This window comes from Cupressus sempervirens, chromosome 4, assembly GCF_028749045.1.
Source record: "Cupressus sempervirens isolate cs-2001-9-10 chromosome 4, ASM2874904v1, whole genome shotgun sequence".
NCBI classification, from domain to species: Eukaryota; Viridiplantae; Streptophyta; class Pinopsida; order Cupressales; family Cupressaceae; genus Cupressus; species Cupressus sempervirens.
This window is the reverse complement of record NC_143121.1, coordinates 281,985,073-282,005,544: the sequence shown is the minus strand read 5'-3', so window position 1 is coordinate 282,005,544 and position 20,472 is coordinate 281,985,073. Positions and strand designations below refer to the sequence as shown.

The window sequence follows — 20,472 nt, the reverse complement described above, 5'->3', positions numbered from 1 at the left end:
AAATAAATCTGAGTAGCAATTTCAATGGGTATGGTGTATGGCATTTCCAACTTGTGGTAGGCCATATGATTGCGATGGTTGAAGTAGGAAACTATCTCAACTAGGCTCCTTTTTGTTGATATGAATTGTTGATGTATCATAGTTGGATTGATGAATGTTTTGAATTGTTCCAAGAACAATTTTTTGAATGTATCCCAATCTCCAATGCATTTGGTTGGCAAATTGATGTACCAATTAAAGGCAATTTCTCCCAAAGAGTAGGGAAATAAATGAAGAACCACATCCTCATTAACAACTTGCTTGCAATTGCAAATTTCCTTGAATAGCTTGACATGATCTTCAGTGGTTTGAGTCTCACCATAGATGAATCTAGGGTAAAACTTCTTAGGATTCTTAGGGAGATCATGGAGTGCACCTCTCAAGTTTATTGGTGAGTCTAAAACATTTTTAAAAATGGCCATTGGAGGGTTTGGTGGACCTAATGGTGGTTGTTGAGGAGTTGCTATTGGAATGTGTGGTGGTCCCCCAAGTGGTTGGAGTGGAGGTGGAATTGAAGAAGATGAGGAAAGTTTGAATGGAAGTGGTTGAACTCAGGATGTTCCCTTGTCACTACATGGTCTACAGAAGTAAGTAAGCTCAAGAAATTCATGTGCACTTGGTGTAGACCTTAACGCTCACTAAAATGGGGATTTTGGATTAATATCCTCTAGCTTGCATCAATTTTTGAAAAAGCGCACCTCTATAGAAGTACACTTTCTCACTATTCTAAATTTTATGCACCACAGAGTTTTGTGCACCTACGCATCTGCATAGCTACATACCTGTGAATTTGCATACCTATGGAGCTAGGAAGCTATAGACCTAAATTTGTCAAAAACTCAAGCAATTTTTTTTGAACTTTGTGAAGCCCCGATTATTATAGAAGTGCAAAATTATGAAACTTTGAAAATTTTTCTTCCATTCTGAGAAGTGAAAGGGGACCTCCTTTTAGTGCCACTTCTATTGGGTGATCATTTTACATGAGGTCAATGGCAGGAATCCATTGTGCAATTCCTCTCTTCAAAATCTAATCTTTCAAGATCAACTCCAAGTTTCAGTATTTGTCTTGCGACGTACCAAAATCCACTTAGTTGAAGATAAATGTGATTGTTTATAAGGAGGCCTTTTCTGGTTCTAATTATGAACTCCAAATGAAGTAAATCTATTTTTTTTCTCAAAATCACACACAAAAGAACAATATTTTTTGTATTTTCTGGTTTTTAATGAATGCAATTCTAATAGTGCAACTAAAATGAGTTCATATTCTAACAAGTGGTTAGCAAAGAAAATAAAAAAACTAAAAGGAAATAACATGAAATTCAAATAACTTGAAATTGAAATCCTAAATGGACATAAGCTATAGAAAACAACACACTGCGAGTTAAACTTTCAAAGAAATCAGTATGAAACCAATGAATACAAGAGTAGTGCTTCCTAGAATCGACTAATGCAATCATCAGTGAGAAACTTTAACAATCATATGATATTTCACCTTTAATCAAATCACAAGGCCACAAAAAGTGTGCTCATGTGAGACAAAAGGCTATGTAGGCAAGATTTTATGATCTCTTCTCAGGCTTGATACATCAATAGAACTCATAAATTTGTAGAAAATACTAGAACTAAAAGATCGTACAACTAGAAATAACGCAATAAACCTTTGGCTCAATCAAAATCTCATGAATAAAATTCACAAAACAATGACACATTTAGGCAAGAATCACTACACATGAAATGTGAGCACCAAAAGCATAATTTTATTGCACAATAACGATGGTCCTAATTACATATTATAGTAGAGTATTTATAAGAAATCATCTCCTCAATTTTTGTTGAGAGTGAGAGATATCTTCATGCACTAAAGTGCTTTTTAAAATATTAAAAAAAAACTAAATATATATAGACTAACAATTAATTTAGTGCTTAGAGGGACTCCATCCATATTTTATTCATTAATTGGATGCCTAAGCCCTTTACATGGAAAAAATAGAGAAAGCATGAGAGAGAAAGCAAGAGAAAGTCATCAGTCGAAGTGGAAGTGCATACAAGTGCCAAAAATAAAAGTTGGTCCTTAAGTAGGTGTGTGTCAAAGTTAAATTGCTGTCAAAATGCATTCCTGATGCATGGAAGGTGCTATTTTTGCAACTAATAGTTAACTGTCGGTACACTTTTGAAATGTGGAGGTATAGTCCTATGTACCTACAAACCTATGGAGCTGGATGAAAATGCAAAGTTGTGGACCTGAGGACCTTGACTAGGTTTAAAAAACTCAAAATTTTATTGAATGTCAAAATTAAAATTCTGGTATCTAGGTTTTGTTCTTCTTCATCCCAAAGCTATGTTTTGATGCGTGCCCTTGAATTTCTCTATCATCTCAGTTATCTTAGCCACATGTAGAAGACCTAAAGCCTCATACTTTTCCTTGACCCTCTGTTTGTAGTTTCTCACATCAATTTGAGTCTTTGCAAAATCTCTGAGCTTGGTATCCAACTCTAACAATGCTTCTTCTGTCCTAAAGGCCTATTGGATGTCTTCATCACTAGATGCTTCCTCTTATGTCTTCTTGAAATTCTCTACTACTACCTTGAGTGGCAATAGCTTCTCTCATTCTTCATCATCAAAAATGTCCAAGCATGGATCCCTGTACATGTTTTCTGTTTCCAAAATTTGCTCTTGGGCTTGATCCTTGAGCTGATGGATCTCTTTGTGTACTGTTTCCTTTACTTTATTACCATTCACTATCTTCTTTATCTAATCATCAATCATGTCTAGCTCTTCTCTAGTATATACATCAATCAAAGTGCAGTAACTTATCCATTTTATGGTTTTTAGAGTCTACTAGTCCTTGCTCTATCCACGTACCTCATCCATGATACTGAAGTCATACCTTAAAATTGCTATGATCTTAATCACATTATCCTATGTAGCATCTAGTAACTTCAAATTCCTTGTGATTACTCTATCCTCAAGGCTTTCTTGCCATTCTTGACAAGCTTTCAAAATTGGATTGAGCCGTACACCTTCCCATTCTCTAAGAATGGTATTTAGAGTCTGCTCGGGCCACTCAACACCAAGAGGACCAAAAAGCTTAGCTAGATATCCCTTTAGGATCTCAACTTGCCTTTGAAGTGTTTGGAGTTCAATCTCATCTTGTTCCATGTGCCTGAGAACCTCTTTGACTCCCATAGTCATCATCTATTGGGTTGAATGCCATGTAGGCCTTCCTAAAATAACATCCTTTACTTAATAATCCTCAAGAATAATGGCTTCTACATCAGTACCTTCAGGAGGGAGAGCCACTTGTGCAAATAAATCTTGGTTCCGTATGGTAGTGACAAATGCGAATGGTGTTGTGTCATGTAATGGAGACTCAAGTTTGTTCAAGATCTCTACAATATCACAAATTTCATCCTCCAAAGCATAGAACTAAGGCTTCTCTACAACCTTAGCTCTTGATGACAAAGGGGTGTGTTCAACTACCCCCTTCCCTTTATTGCTCTTTCTTGGAGTCATCTCCTATTGTGAGGATAATCCTTCTATAACTTTAGTCTTTGTAGATCATGTAGCTTGCTCTCCAGCATCTTGGGAATGTTGTTGTGCATATTTTACCATCTATCCCTCTTTTGATGATTCATCAATAGCCCTTGGCTCTGTTTGCTCTTGTTTTCATGGTTCCTTTTGAACTTTTTCTTCTTTTGAACATAGAGGTGGGGGAGTTACTGAACCTTTATCTAGCACCATAATCTATGGTGGAGATGGAGGACTAAGATCAGGACCCTATGTATTTGGTAGCATCTACATATAGTCTTCTTGTTGGAGTTCACCTATAGGGGTGTCTCTAATCTTATCTCCAACCAACTCTATACCCATGGGCATGAAATCAAAATATGTCATGCAAAAAAAATCCTCACCTCCTTCCCTTTGCTCATTCACCTAGTGCTACACTTTTTCTTCCAAAGAATAGAGTTCTAATGGTTCTACTTGTGTGGATGTTGGGGTACTCATGGAATTCTTTCTTCTTTCTAACTCTGTAGCTTTTGCTAACCGAGTTCTTCTTTGTAGGGGCACTTGTTCCTCCTCCTCTTTTGATTGTATTTCTTCCTCATCTTCTTCTTCCTTCAGAATAGTTTCAGGAATAGATGGATTAGGTATTAATCTTCTATTGATCCGTTTCCTTTTCTTCATCTTAATCTTAATCGTCTTATGTTTCTTAGGGATAGAAGGAGAAGGGGGTTCTTCTTGTATAGGAGGAATGGAGGCCTCTAAAATTTCTCCCTCTTTTTGTTGGGTTGACACAATAGCAGGCAGTTGAGGTTCATCCTAGATTTGACTAGCTCCAATACCTTGGGACTCTTGTGATTTCTATTCCTGGTACTAAGGAGATGCATGCTCTGCAACTAGTTCTATCTAAATCCTCTGAGGAGAGGTTATCTTCCTCTTTTCCTTCCTTTCTAGAAGGTGATAATATCCAATTGGGCGATCAAGCCAGTAGACTATCTCTGGCCTAATAGGAGATTGGAGTGCAAAGATAGGAACTATGACTTTCCTTCCTTTACCCCTTTCTAGGTGAGTATGTGCATGGAAGAGTACAGTATTAGGAACTTGATCAAGTGGAAAAGGTTTCTTGATCCAATCCTTTGTCATTCTAATGAAATTTCTTGCTTGATGATTGATGTCATTTCCTTCCTCTTTGTCAACCTCTACATTTAAAATGGGTCTTTCACCAACTGTATCTTCATTGAATAGGGGATCCAATAATTCTTTAGACTCCTGTAGCCTTATCTCATCAGGGATATTCAAATGGAGGGAATTTTCTGCTAGATACAAAGTCATCCTACAATAGTCCGTAATGTGGACATCATAGTTGTTTGTGGCATTCATCCAATGATCTTCAATGGTATCCTCATGATGGAAGTCCTTTCCTAGTAGGCTTTCCACATTACCAACATTGTCAAAGTATGGCCAAGGAGAGTTGTATTCTTCAAGAGGATAGTTCTCCCATTTCCACTCAAAGGTCAAAATATCCTATTTTTGCTTCACCTAATATAGCCCAATGACCAATGGCCATTCCCAATAGGGTCTTTGTCACCTCTTTATCTTCTCATAAGCTAGCTCAATTTTCCTAGAGATCTCCAATAGTACTAACTTGTTAGCTAGGTATCTCATAAGATTCTTAAGATTGATGGATGTCCCAGCTAGCTATAAATATGTGAACATCTTGAACTAGATGAAGTAGGCTTCAAGAGCCATGATTTGTGCTTTGGCTTCATTGAAAAACCTCTTCCCATAGTCCCCTTCAATGAATTGAATGATCGTAAAGATAAACACATCATTCATGATTATGTACTCCTTGCTTTCCACTGAGAGCTTCTTCTTCACCAATTGAGGGTAGACTATGTGTGGCTAGGCATTGGGCTCCTTCATACTTCCTCTCCTATACAAATTGGGATAGTTTGTCACCCTTTCTACAAGTAGGTACACCAAGTAAGAAGTCATGTAAAAAATTTTCTTATCCTTCACTATCCTCAATTGCTCACACAAGTTTTCACTTTGTGTGGTGGTCCAATCTAGTGGTATTTTTGTTTGTTTTATGGTCTCAATAAAGTTGACCATGAAAGTACTAGGGTAACTTGCTGCCAATAAGCCCATGACTCTACTCAAAAGAATAATAGAGTACCCTATGTATTCCTTCATATATCCCTGAGTCATGTTAACTTTGCTAGTTATCCTTCCTTGAGGAGGCTTCTCAATCAAGTACAAAGATTGTATAATATCAATGGCCTCTTGTTGATGCTCCTTGTACCATCTCTCAGCCACTTCATAGAAAAATCAAATGAACTGGTCTGATGTTGATTGGTGGAATACCCTCTTAATGTTGTTAGGTTGCAAATCCAATACCACTTCCCCTATGATGCTTTTGACCAAGAAAGTACTGAGGTGACCTGCACTCACTTATTCAGAACAAATAAATGTAGACACTAAGGCTGACCTCTCTATTGGCTTGTTGCAAATTCTTAGGAAATCTCCTAAATCCATGTGTCTGAGGTCAGTATCTCTAATTTCAGCATAATCATCGTGGAATCTTGATTTTGAAGGTACACCTTAGAATTTGAACACGATCGGCTTGGGTGCTACTCTGAATGTAGATGCCATTTGGTTACGTTACTTGCACATTGTAAGAGAAAACATTATTAGTCCAAAGAGAGCATAAAACTTAAACAAAAACATGAGTAAAAAAAAAGCCCCCTTTGGGTGATTTTATTATTTTTTTAAATTTTACAATTCCTTTCCAAATTAAAATTAAAACATTTAAAAGAAATGTGTGAAGGGGTTTTGGAAGTCCTTCCACAGCCCAAGGACTAAATGACACATGGAGATCGGAGTTTACAAGCATGGGTTGTGTAGGGGTTCACATTGGCACCACTATGGCTGGGGTGAAGTTTGGCACCCGCGGGCACACAAGTGCTGCCCCTTTTATTGACATTGCTATGGGCAAAGTTTGAGCACCACTGCAGGCATGGTTGCACAAGCACTGCCCTTTTCATTAATGCCACTACGAGTGAGGTTTAAGTGTTGTTGTGGGTGTGGCTGTGAGTGCAGGCACACAAGAACTACCCTTTTATTGATTCCACCATGGGTGAGGTTTAAGTGTTGCCGTGGGTAGGTGCTGCTAGTGCCACCACTAGCACAGGCACGCAAGTGCTACCCTTTTATTAATACCACCATGATGGGCGAGGGTTGAGTCCTACTCTTATCTTTGATTGAAAAACTCTCCCAAGAAAAAAACAAAATTTTGTGAAAACTTGCGGTTTTATAACCCTCGTGCGCGTGAGCATGCACACCACCACATGGTGCATGTTCTGCTCACACACGCTCGTGCACATTAGGAGATTATTGAAAATTTCTAAAATAAATTTTTTGTAATTTTCTCAATTTTGCCAATGTTTTCCTAATTTTTTTGATTTTCTATTTTTTTGTATTTTTTTCAATTTTATATTTATATATATATATATATAGCTCTAAAATGTCTTTGATAGAATTTTCTTCTCTTGATTCTCAAACTATGAGTCTAGGAGTCAAAAAAAGTAGGGGTTCATTCCAAGTGAGGAATGGGGTGTGTATTGTGGACACCATAATAGAAACTTGGGTAAATGTGGGTTCTTCTTGTTAGAGGTAAAGTATTTGGGACATATCATCACTGGTGAGGGTATTGTAGTGGATCCAAAGAAAATTTTAGCTATCATGGATTAGCCAGTACCCACTAATGTCTCTAAGGTTTGTAGTTTCATGGGATTGGTAGGTTATTACCATCACTTTGTGTAGGATTTCTCACATGTAGCTCACCCCATAACTTCTCTTCAATAGAAAGGGAAGAAGTGTGTTTGGTCAAACCAATGTGAGGTAGCTTTTAATTCTCTTAAGGAGTGTTTGACTAGTGCACCAATCCTTGCAATGCCTAATCTTGTAGGGGACTTCATGGTTTTCATAGATGCTTCATTGGAAGATGTGGGTGCAGTGTTGATATAGGATGGTTGAGTGATTGCATATGAGTCTAGAAAACTCAAGGACCATGAGCTTAACTACCCCACTCATGATTTGGAACTTGTGGGTGTAGTGCATGCTCTTGTCCATTGGAGTTATTTTCTTTTGGGACATAGGTTTGAGTTGCATAGTGATCATAGGAGTTTGTAGTATATCTTTACTCAACCAAACCTAAATGCACGATAGCATCACTAGATAGAGTTCCTATGTGAGTATGACTTTAACGTTCACTACATTAAAGGGAAAGAGAATGTCATCACTGATGCCTTGAGTAGGAGGCGACATGAGATATCAGTCTTGTCATTGGGAGTGGATTTTCAGAGACATATCTTGGAGGCTTTTCCTAGTGACACCTGTTATTGAGAGGTGAGGGTAGAGATTGAGTCTGGGTGTAACCTTGAGGGGAGATTTCCAAGTTATTTTTTTGAGTCTAATGGATTACTACAACACTTGGGGTGTATCTATGTACTAGTGTCTAGTGATCTTCATACCTTGGTCTTGTTGGAAGCACATCATGCATCATATTCCACACATCTCGGCTTCAAGAATATGCATGCTGATCTTAACAATTTTATTTGTGGGCAAGGATGAGGCATGATGTTGTTGATTTTGTTACTCAATGAATCAAGTGCTAGAAAGCGAAGGTAGAGCGTTAGCACTGGCAGGTCTTTTGTAGCCACATACCATTCCAAAGTGGAAATGGAATACAATATCTATTGATTTTATCATAGGGTTTCCTATGTCATCACGGTGATATGATTGTATTAGGGTGATAATGGAAAAGTTGTGCAAAGTAGCACATTTTTCACCCATGAGAACATCCTACACAACTTCTTCTATAGCACTTGTTTTCTTGGAGGATTTTTTTTCTTCTATGGGATCCCTCATTAGATCATTTCAAATAGAAATCTAGTGTTTATTTTAGCACTACAGATGTCTCTCAAGCATGCTTTGGGCACACAACTCAATTTTAGTTTGACTTATCACCCAGAGACCAATGGTCAGATCGAGAGAGTGAACTAGGTTCTAGAAGATATGCTTTGCATGTATGTGATGGATAGGCAAGTGAAGTGGGAGGATTATTTATACCTTATTGAGTTTTCTTATGACAATGGGTATCATAGTTCTCATGGCATGTTACATTTTTAGGCCTTGTATCGTAAACCATGCTGTACCCCTTTATCTTTAAATCGTTTGGAGGACTGAGTACTTCTAGGTCCAAAGGTGCTTCTAGATATGCAGTAGTAGGTTCTTTGTATTAGAAAGCATTTGGTTACTAGCCAAGATAGGTAGAAGAAGTATGCAGATGCCCATAGGTTGGATTGTCACTTTTCCATTATTGCTAGGGTTTTTTTGAGAGTACATCCAAGGAAGAGCCCCATCCATTATGGGAGAGGCTCTAAGTTAGCACCATATTTTGTTAGGTTGTTTCAGATCCTTGAGAGGATTGATTCTATTGCTTATCGACTAACGTTTCCACCTAACCTATCATGCATCCACATTTTTTCTATATTTCTATTTTGAGATAGTATATTCCTAATGTGACCCATATGCTTGATTGGGATTCTTTGTAAGTGGAGGATGGGAAACTTTATTTAGAGCCCATACATATCCTTCAATATTAGAGTGACTTTGAGAAGTGAGGACATAGAGTAGGTAAGGGTCAAATTGGGCCTCACCGATGAAATTTCTACTACTTGGGAGGATGCTACATGGTTGAGAAATTTGTACCCCTATCTTTTTGCAAGCTTCCAGGAGTAATCTTATGCTAGTGGGGGAGGATGTAGTGCCTCTCATGTTTGCAATTTTTACCTTGTCTACTATGGATCTGAGAGATACTAGTACTCATGTTATTATTTCTTCATTTGAGATAACCTAAGGGTTGAATATTATACTTTGATTTTAGTATCATAGATGTTTGATTACTATGTTGTTTAGTTGATCATATTTGCATGTTGGTGCCATTTTCAAATGAAAATATGTTTTATGATGATATCTAGTTATTTGATATTTGGACATATCTCTAATTATGTTATATGTTGGATTAAATGCTATGGTAATATACTTTATTCTTGCTTTGTCATGTTCAATGCAAATGTGAGTGATGTAAATGGATTATTTCAATATAATTGAATAAATAGTTAAATTAGGTTATTAAATTCATTTATTTTCTTTTCTATGATATTATATATAATTGCACTTGATCATGTGTTTTAGTGTACAAGATTTATATCTCTAGTAGTGGCATGTGGAGGTAGTGATCCAGCTATTTGTTTTACCAATATCGTCCATATATGGTTGACGTATCTATTTAATGCCAAAAATTTAACCTTTTGATTTAATAAATGTGGACTCATTTACATTATGTGACTAGACCTATGAACGTGTATGTGCATTTAGAGTTTCACATGGCTGTAAAGTTGTTAAGGCCTTTCTATGATTTTTGGGTTTCACACTTTAATTGATTTTATTTTGTAATTTCTAGTAGCTTTTCCATAGATGAATTCCAATTAGTTGGAATAGCATATTTTTTGTTGGGTCAATTTGGGGTTTAATTAAGTTGGTTGGTTATTTAACCTAATTGACTATTCACTCAAAAAGTGAATAAGTATTGAAAGAGGAAATTAATTCCTCACTTCTCACTTTTGGAAATCGAGAATTTGAGAGCTTTTTCTAAAATCCTCTTCTAGAGGACTGAGAGATATGGGCATGGGATCTTCATGAGATCAATCTCACTAGATCTAGCTCAAGGAGACCTTTCTTTGTCATGATTTTCGATAGCTTCTGCAAGTTATATATCTTACTATGTTGATTCTTGTTTTTGCCACTTTTGTTGTCAGGTAGGGCTCTCCCATTTTTGTGTTTCAACTTTATTTTTGGTAGCTATTTGTTAGGAAGCTGAGAACTAGTGTTCTCCTTTGTTTTTATTTGTTGGTCCTACCTAGTTGGTCAGCTATGAATATTTTCACTATTTTTGTTGTGAGGTTTTGGGGTTTCACACCATTATGCTAGCCATCTTTGCATATAGTGTTCAAACCCAAATTTTATTGGATTTTAGTGGCTTTTGTGCCCTAAGAACAAATGGGTTTTAATTTTAATGTTTTCTAGCTTTGAGGTTTTTAACTTGATTTGTGTGTCGCCCAATTTTCTAAGATTTTCTTGGCATGATGTTGGTCATGGAATTGGATCATTCGTAGGATGTCAACTAGACCATTGTTGTATTGGGATGTATACCACATTTATCCTCCTGACATGTTATTTGATTGATTTATTATGTTTTTCTTGTGTCCTCCTCTAGTCCTTGTGTTATGATCTTCGTGATGGTGGTGCAACACACATGAGCATCTGCTAAGTGACTTACGAGGCTTGATCTTATGTGGTACCTCTAGGAGTTACGATCACTTGGGGTTGGGTAGGGAATATGCATGTCTACTGGTACTCATCATTGGATGAGCATGGATAGGGTAGGCTTGCATATGGAGGGGGCTTCTATCTCATAGCTTGGTGATCATTGTTCCTAAAGGATTGGAAGAGGAAGTTTTAATCTAGTGGTAACTAAATAAAACACTAGGTGCTAATAAAACTTAAGATAATAAATTTTTTGAGAACCCAATTAAGTTTGAGGACATAGTGCGAGAGCCTTCCATTGAGAAGTTGAACCACATGATCTAAGCTTGGGATTTTTGATGCTAAGTGACTCTCCATGATGTTAGCCCCTACATAGTAACTCATTGAGTGTCTGACCAGGACTTGTAGTACTTGCATTGTCTCATGATCTTGGTTTTAGTCATCATTATTTTCTGGCATGAGTGTTTACCCATGGATTTTTTTTTATGCGTGTTTTTGGTTGGATCATTATCTCCATCATCACAGTGGGAGTGGACCTATGGGTTTCACATGGTTGGGCATTGTAGCTACCTATACCACTATTGGGGACTGCTGTACAAAGATGATCTATTGTTCTAGTGTGTTGTAGCATGATGTTTTCACTTAGTACTTTAGGCTCTAAAATTTTCCTCCTTGTTATTTATTCTTTCATTGGAATGTTTGGATATCATGTTTAGATGATGCTAGTTTATTTGACACATTCCCTTATTATGATGTTTAGCATATGGTTAGATGATGTGATTTGATTAGTTAGATTATCTATTGCTTTACTTATTAGCATGTTAGATTTCATTGTTCTTATTATGTTATTACACTTTAGTAGTGACATACTCATAAGATAGCTCTGACTATCTAGTTGGCAGTTTGGGATGTTAAGCACAAGGGATGGCTAAGACCTTTGAGGTCTGATGATGCTATTATGGTTGGGGTGAACTGTGCATGAGTATTTTTGTTTTATGTACATTGTGATGTTGGTTTAAGTACTTTTTCTTCACTATTATGTTTACATGGTTAGCTATAGTTTCCATCTTGTAGTTATATTGTTCAAGTGTCTATGCCTCGATTATTGATCTAGTACTCTTGGGTGTGGAGGTTGTAACTTCTTTTTTTATCCCTTTGTTTATCCTTGGAGTGTTTCTTGTTTTTCCTAGGTGATAATGTGTCAGCATTTGACACATTGGGTGATACTTATAAAGTATCATACACCCAAAGAAGAAGAATCATGTGATATTAGAAAGAATCACATGCCCTTAGGAAAACTATTGTGCAATACTTGAAAGTATCGCATTCTCTTTGAGGAACTATTATATGATACTTATGAATTATTGTATAGCCTTAGGAGAAGTGTCATCCAGACCTTGAAAGTATCATGCGCCCACTGAAGGAATATCATATGATACTAGAAGGTATCCTATAGTGGTGCATGAAAGTGTTGTTTGGGTCTTAGGAAAACTTGTCTAAGTGGATAGCGGGCACCTTTTGCTTTGTTCAAAAAAAATTGAGAGGCTATTTGAGTACCCTCTACTATGTTCTTGAATCCCTTGGGATTGGATGTTGAATTTGTAATGTTTTGGATTCAAAATCAATTAATTCCTTTTGTGGGATGCCATTTTTCGTTAGTATTGGTGTTTGGAGATCCATTGGTGTTTGGATGTTTGTTTAGTCTTCTATTGTGATCTTTGTGATCCTTGTATGTTGTATGCGTTGTGCATCGATACTTGTTTTTAAAAAAAACTATATTGGCTTATATAATTTATCCTTTTTACAAGGATCTTTGGGCAAGGCATTACAAAATATGAAAGTGAAAAAGTGATAGAAGATACAAAATCAATAGTGCAATTGTGTAGCTCTACTATGGGACTAGGTTATGTAGGCAAGTCTTTAGTTTCTAGATATTTTTGGTTGATACATGAAGATGACATTGAAAACTTATAGGATTATTGTACCCTTAAAGGATCAAGTGAAATACATTATTTTAGAAGTTAAAATACATTTTCATTAGCAATTTATACTAGACAACTCAAGTGTTTTTTGCCACAGGTGTGTATTTTGTATGGGATAAATGTGAATCAAGACACTGGGTTGAAAATTGTTCTTGTAGCCCTTTGCAACCTCTTGATTCATATGAAATTCCTATAACACTACAATTGAACCAAATTGAAGTATTAACATATTGGGACTAGATATCTAACTTAGTTTAGCCAAGTAATTTGTCAATTAATACTTCTTTAAAAGAGAACTCTCCATTATTTTTGGTATTAACATACCCTTGTACATTAAATACAAGTCATGTATATGTAGTTATTAAAAATGATGATATTATAGGAATAAAGTGTGGTTCAAATAATGATAATAAATGAGCTAGTTTAGCATGCATCTAACTGTCAATCCAAGGTCAGAAATTGATGAAAGATATAGTGATTGTTTTCTCAAGGGATGAAGATAGCATTCCAAGTGGGGATGAGTGTAGCTAGATCACTTAAAAGGAAACCTACAACAAAGAAAATAATTCCAAAGATAAACTCGAGAGATAGAAACTATCACTTCCTAGCAACTTGAAATATACAGACATCAAACAAAACAAACAATTTATTAAAAGAAAATAAAAAATCTCACCAAATTTGTAATACGAAAAAAACATTAATCTAATAAGATTTGGATCTCAAAACTATTAAAGTAAACTAGATCCAGCTTATTGAAATAATATTAAACTAATTAAAATTAGACAACTATGAAAATATAAATTTAGAAATACCTTATCAAAATAAAATAAAACTACTTAAAACTGCACAACTTATTAAAATAAACTACAACCAAAATACAATAAAAATTATCAAAAGCACACAACTAGTATAATAAATTATAACTAATAGAATCAAACTAATTAAAATAACACAACTATTAATTAAATCTATCTTAAAAAATAAAATCAAAGAAAAAGAAAATGCATAAAAGAATTATCACCAAGCTTCCCAAGGAGTGGGCACTTGGTCTTGGCTTGCGCAATTAACTAAATGAAAACTTTTCTACACAGGATCAATCATGAAAATGCTAATTTCAATTAATCAAGAAGTAATAAAAAAAATATCTCCCTCACTTTGTAATGCCCCGCTCGGAGATCCTTGGAAACAAGGATGAAATACAAGCCAAGAATTTTTTTTTTACAAGTATGAATGCACATGACAACATCATACAGGGATCACAACGATCGCAACGGAAGACTTCATCACAATCCCTACAACCAACGAATCTCCAAACGCCACTACCAAACTGACACACACAAACAAAGCTGACAATGACAATGCACATGATGAGGGTACAAGAAACAAGCACTCATCAACAAAACACCAAGTTGGGGTAAAATGCAGAATCCCAAAATTTGGCTAAGCCTGAAATCCTAAAGCCCTGAAAATTGGCTAAGTCTAGATTTCTGAAGCCCTGAAATTTCCTAGAATCCATAACTTATCTCCGAGAGGTCTGAAACCTATCTCAAATGATTTGTCACATATATTAAAATATATCTTAAGTATAAGAACTTATACTTAAACGATATATTTTAAACCCCGAAGGACTATAACAAAAACCCAAAAATTGAATTTCAAAAGAAACCTCCTAAATTCAAAATGCAACAACATAGGCTTGAAGAACACCCAAAAGGGTATCCAAATCAACTCTCAAAATGATTAGAACACTAAAAAAACTGTCCACTGTTGGCATGCATAGGTTTTAACCAAAAGGCATGTGACACTTCTCACTAAGGGAGGGTGACAATTCTCCCTTACTGCATGTGACACTTCTCAAGAAGGCATGTGATACTGAAAAAGTATCGCACAAAATTTCTCATAAAGCCGTGCGACACTCTTCCAGTGTCGTACGACACTTCTCCAATAATGCGTGCGACACTTTATAGTATCATACGACATTCTTTCTATGGGCATGCGATAGTTTATCAGTGTCACACAATGCTGAACAAATGTCACCCATAGAATGTAAAAACACTTCCAGAACTCAAAAATGAGGAAAATTTGACAAAAGAAGCTCCACACCAGGGAGTACCAGATCCAAAAAGGCTCGAGGAATGAACATTCGAGTGCAAGAACAACACAGAATGAAGAACACCAAACCATCTAAACTACAGCAGCAAAGAACACACTGAAATAAACATCGCAGAGAACAAAAGCAACATCATAATGAACAAAAATACATCTTAGGAACAAAACAACCAAACTAAGTACGCGGTTCCTCCCAACCGTCAATAGCATCATAAGACCATCGTGGATCCTAGCCATCCCCCACACGTAACATCCCAAGCCACCGACCAGATCATCAGTACTGTCGTAATAGGGACGTCACTACTAAAACATGCATAACAATAGCATAAGGAAATCTAACATGTTAGTAGAAAAGTATAAGATAATCCTACAGTAGATAACATCACCTATCACATGCTAAACAGTAGTAAGCAACAAATATACTACTAAAGAAAATCACATCATCTAATCGTATGCTAAACATCATAATAAGGGAATGTGCCAAATAAAATAACATCATCTAAACATGATATACAAGCATCCCAATGAAAGCATAAATCATAAGAAAGCATACTCCGGAACCCGAAGTACCAAGTGAAGACATCCAGCAACGGTCGCACTAGGACAAAGATCATCTCTGTACACCGATCCCTAGCAGTGGTGAAGGTAGCTACGCCTCCCAACCACGTGACACCCATAGGTCCACACCCGCCATGCTGATGGAGATAACGATCCAACCACAAACACATATAAAGCACAACATCCATAGCTAACACTCACACCAGACAGTATGATGGCTGCAACCAAGAACTTAGGACAATGCAAGGAGTAAAGGTCTTGGTCAAACACTCAATAGGCTACTATGTAGGGGCTAACATCCTGGAGAGTCACTTGGCATAAAAAAACCCAAGCTCAGGTCGTGTGTCCTTAAACTTAAATGGGTGCTCACACATTGTGTCCTCGAACTTAATCAAGTGCTCACACATTGTGTCCTCGAACTTAATCGGGTGCTCACACATTTTACTTATCTTAAGTTTTATTAACAATCACACATTTTATTTAATTATCACTTTCTTAAAACTTCTTATTCTCCGTCAACCTCTGGCACCATGAATGTCAAGCTGCGAGACAGAAGCCCCCTCCAGATGCTACCCTACCCTACCCATGCTCATCCTACAACAAGTGCCCTCGGGCATGCATACTCCCATCCCAACCCCAATGATCATAACTTTTGGAAAATTCATGGTAGATCAGGCCTCGCAAGTCACCCAAAAAATGTACGCGCACGTACTCGTGTGTGGCGCACCACCATCACGAAGATCATAACACAAGGACAGGAATGAGAACACAAAGCAAAAAAAACACCCAACTGAAAGCAACATGGGAAGGACGAATTCTACACGAATCCCAAAGCCAATAAAATCATACATCATGAAATCACTTAATTGGCCTCGATTTGAGAGTATGGATTCTACACAAATCCAAATGATGTAACAAGACCAAACATCATGAACTCACTCAACCGGCCTCAATCCGAGAGGATGGATTCTACACAAATCCTAGTGTTCATGAACAAAAGCTAAGGTCCAAAAGAAACCACAAGTATAAAATCACTCAATCGAACACAACGTCAGGAGTATGGATGCAACATGCATCCCAATGCAACATAAAAGTGCAAAAATGGTCTGACTAATATCCAAATGGATCATCAAGGTCCACGAACCACAATGTGCCAAAAAAACCTGAGAAAACAGGGCGGCATGCAAAACGAGGTGAAAATCCCAAATTTTGGAAAAATTCCAAAATTAAAACCCATTTGTCCTTTGGGTTCAAAAACCCCAAAAATCCAAAAATAATTGAAAATGGACACCATATGCAAAAACGGCCAGCATAACGGTGTAAAATTCCAAACCCTCATCCCAAAAAATAGGAAAATGTTCATACCCGCCCAACTGGGTAGAACTAGCATACAAAAATAGAGGGGAACACTAGTTCTCAGCCTCCAAACAAATGGCTACCAAAAACAGAAGCAGAAATAGAGCAGAAACAATAAAATAGGAAAGCCCTACCTCACAACCAAAAAGGGAAAAATGAGAATCTGAACCATAAAATAAATATCCTATAGAAGTAGCTAAAAATTGCGACAATCCAAGGTTTCCCCAAGCTGGATCCAATGAGCTCAACCTTGCGACGATCCCATGCCCGTAGCTCCCACAACGAACAAAACAGTAAATCCTCATGAAGAGGATTTTGGGTTTTTACTCTCCAACTTTCCAATTTGAAAGTGAGAAGTGAGGAATTAAATTCCTCTTTGGATACTTATTCACTTTTCGAGTGAATAATCGATTAGGGCAAATAACCAGCCAGCTTAGTTAAACCCTGAATCGACCCAAACGAAAATAGGCTATCCCTATAAATAGGAATTCATCTATGGCAAAGTTGCTAGAAATTAAAATAAATCAAATAAAAAGCCTGAAAACCCAAAAACCCAAAAACCACCTTAAACAACTTTCGCGACAAAGCGAAACTCTAAATGCACATACACGCTTACTGGTCTAATCACATAATGCAAATGAGTTTAGATTTAATAATCACTGAAAGTTTTAAATTAAAAAATTTAATTAAGGATATGTCGACCATACAAAGGCGACATTGGTAAAATATGAATGGCTGAATCAGTAACTCCAAGTGCCACTGCCAGGGATATAAATCCTGCACACTAAATAACACAATCAAGTACAATTGCATATAATAACATAGCCGAAGCAATAAATGTATTAAATCACCTAATTTAGCCATTTAATTAATTATATTAAAATAATCTATTTACATCACTCACGTTCGCATAAAGCATAACAATGTAGGAATGAAGTAAATAACCATAGCATTAAATCCATCACATAACATAATTAGAGGTATGTCCAAATACCAGATAACCAGATATTATCATAAAACACACTGTCATCTCAAAATGGCATCATCATGCACTATGATTAACTGAACAACATAGTAGTCTAATATCTATGATACTGAAATCAAAGAGTAACATCTGACCCTCAGGTCCTCTCAAATATAAACATAACATGAGTAACAAATATCTCTCTAATCAAAAATGAGACAAGGTAAATGTCCACAGAACATAACCAAATAATCCCAGAAGAACAATCCACTCTAATTACTTAAGCATTTAATAATGATTGATTACTCTGCATTAAAAAGGCATTTAAAACTCATAAGCAAACGCAGTCATAAACATGACTAACCGCTGCTATAGGAACCTAGTCCAGTGTAGCATGGTAAAAGAACATAGTGCAATCTCTGCACACATCTCAGGGTAATCACTTAACAACCTCATGATACCACATCGATCCTAGTAACCACTGGCACAAACCTTAGTGAACCAAAAATCACATCATAATCTCAAAGATCAGTCAAAAGCATAATCAAAGCAACTGATAAAGAAAAATAAACCCAAACACCTCAATGGTGTAGACCACTCAGGGTCACAATCATGATCACATCACAACAAAAGATCATCAAGGTTGCATCCATTAGGACGACTTACACAAGTCAAATGGGAGAGGCACTACACTCTTCCTCTAACATAGCTTATATTTATATTATAATATGGCTCCAAATTATTTCCTATTTTCATGACACTTTGCTAGTATTTTGTGGCTTACATTTGACTTTTCTATTTTTTGGAAATGACTTCTATTTAGCTCATAGTTAAAACAACTACTTGTTTTTTAGGTGAATTCTCTTCCATTGAATCACAAAAACCATACTAATTTAGTTAAAGCAAAATAGCCAAAATATCTCATGGAAACTAATATTATGGAAAAAATTTATTTGCTATAAAATAAACCCATCCGTGACACAAAATGTATAATACTTGGTTGGTGATAGGAAGTTTGGTAGGTGACAGGAGGTATAGGTTATGTTTGACAAGCGACAAGAAGTTTGTCTAACAATTGATAGGTCCTATCTAATAAGCAACAGGATTCAACTTCACAAAGGTCTATTGACTTTTTGCCTTTTTAATAAATAGATTAAAATATATTTATATAAGATGTTATAATCAATTGTAAATATTTATAGTCATTTAGAAAGATAATAAATATTTAAAAAGGTCTCTAAAATTTTCTATTCTAAGAATCCATTGCTCTACAAGTCTAAGGATGAAAAATACTGATTAAACCTTATCATGTTATATAAGATGCAAAAATAGAGAAAATAAGTGTGTAGAGAATTTCATTAAAAATATGTTGTATTCTAACAGATTTTGACACCTATTTAGCAAGAGAACTAACAATCACATTAAGTCATGATGAATACAAACAACATAAACAAAACCAAAGTTCTAGAAACAAATAGTTTTGTTGAAAAAATAAATAGTATTTAAATTAGTTAAGATTAAATCTACATGGAAGACTTGTGAATAAATAAAAATGTTATTTTGGTTAGCTTCAATTTTGATACAACATTGAAGATAACATTTTTTACAACTTACTATTTTTGAGAGGTTAAGCTTATTTTTTTACCAAATGTAAATGTTTTATGTGTTGGGTATCTACATGTGGTGACCTTATCTCCAAAAGTATGATAGAAAAACTAATACCCTTTGAAGAAGCCATATTCAAAAGTTTTTTTTTTGTCAATATGAGATTGATTTTTATTTTTTGAAGTCATGTATTTCTTGACTTCATTTTTGTTCAAACTACACCTTTTAGATCCTTTTGTACCAAGATAATACTTTTTTCTAGACTTAGTATTCTATGTTCTTTCTCAATGAGTAAGATTTTTTCAATTTTTAATAACTTGATTGTCTCTACTTCTATTTGCATTACTTGACATTTACTTTTATGCGTAGTTACAAGTTTCTTTAGACTTTTGATTTCTTTAAGAGAACACAATAGCTCTTGTTCAAGATTTACCTCTTCATCAGATTATTCTTCACTATTTTTAGAACAAGATGACACTTTTATTTTCTAATAGACTTAATATGTTCAACTAATTGAATTTCAGATATAAAAAGAGTTTCTTTACCTTCATAGGGTGAATCTTCACTCATCTTCACAATATACTTTTGAAAATAGACTTTATATTTTAGATTCACTAAATGTTCCTTTCAGATTCTTAATTTTCCTTCTAGGCTTTTTCCCTAATTTATCTTCCTCTTTATTTTGATCAATATAAGGACATTTAATAGAAAAGAGTTTGGATTTTCCACACTTAAACTGTGTAAAGGGAAATTTTCCCATATATTTCTTTCTTAATTTTTTTACAATAATACATCAAATGCATTTGATAATTTATCTTCCTAGACTTAGTATCTATGTCTCATTTCCTTCTCCTTTGGAAGTAGTTTCTTTGGAGTAGAATATGTACAACCAATTATCATTTCATATTTTGTAAGTATGCCTTGTATTTTGTTCAAATTCATTTTAGAAAAAATAAATTATTTTATTCT

At 35.6% G+C, this 20,472-nt stretch overlaps 1 pseudogene; it reads left to right on the top strand.

The window, feature by feature from the left end:
* The first annotated feature begins 6,431 nt into the window (after positions 1-6,431).
* The window catches only part of LOC149561096 (uncharacterized), a 29,668-nt pseudogene continuing 15,627 nt past the window's right edge, over positions 6,432-20,472 (top strand).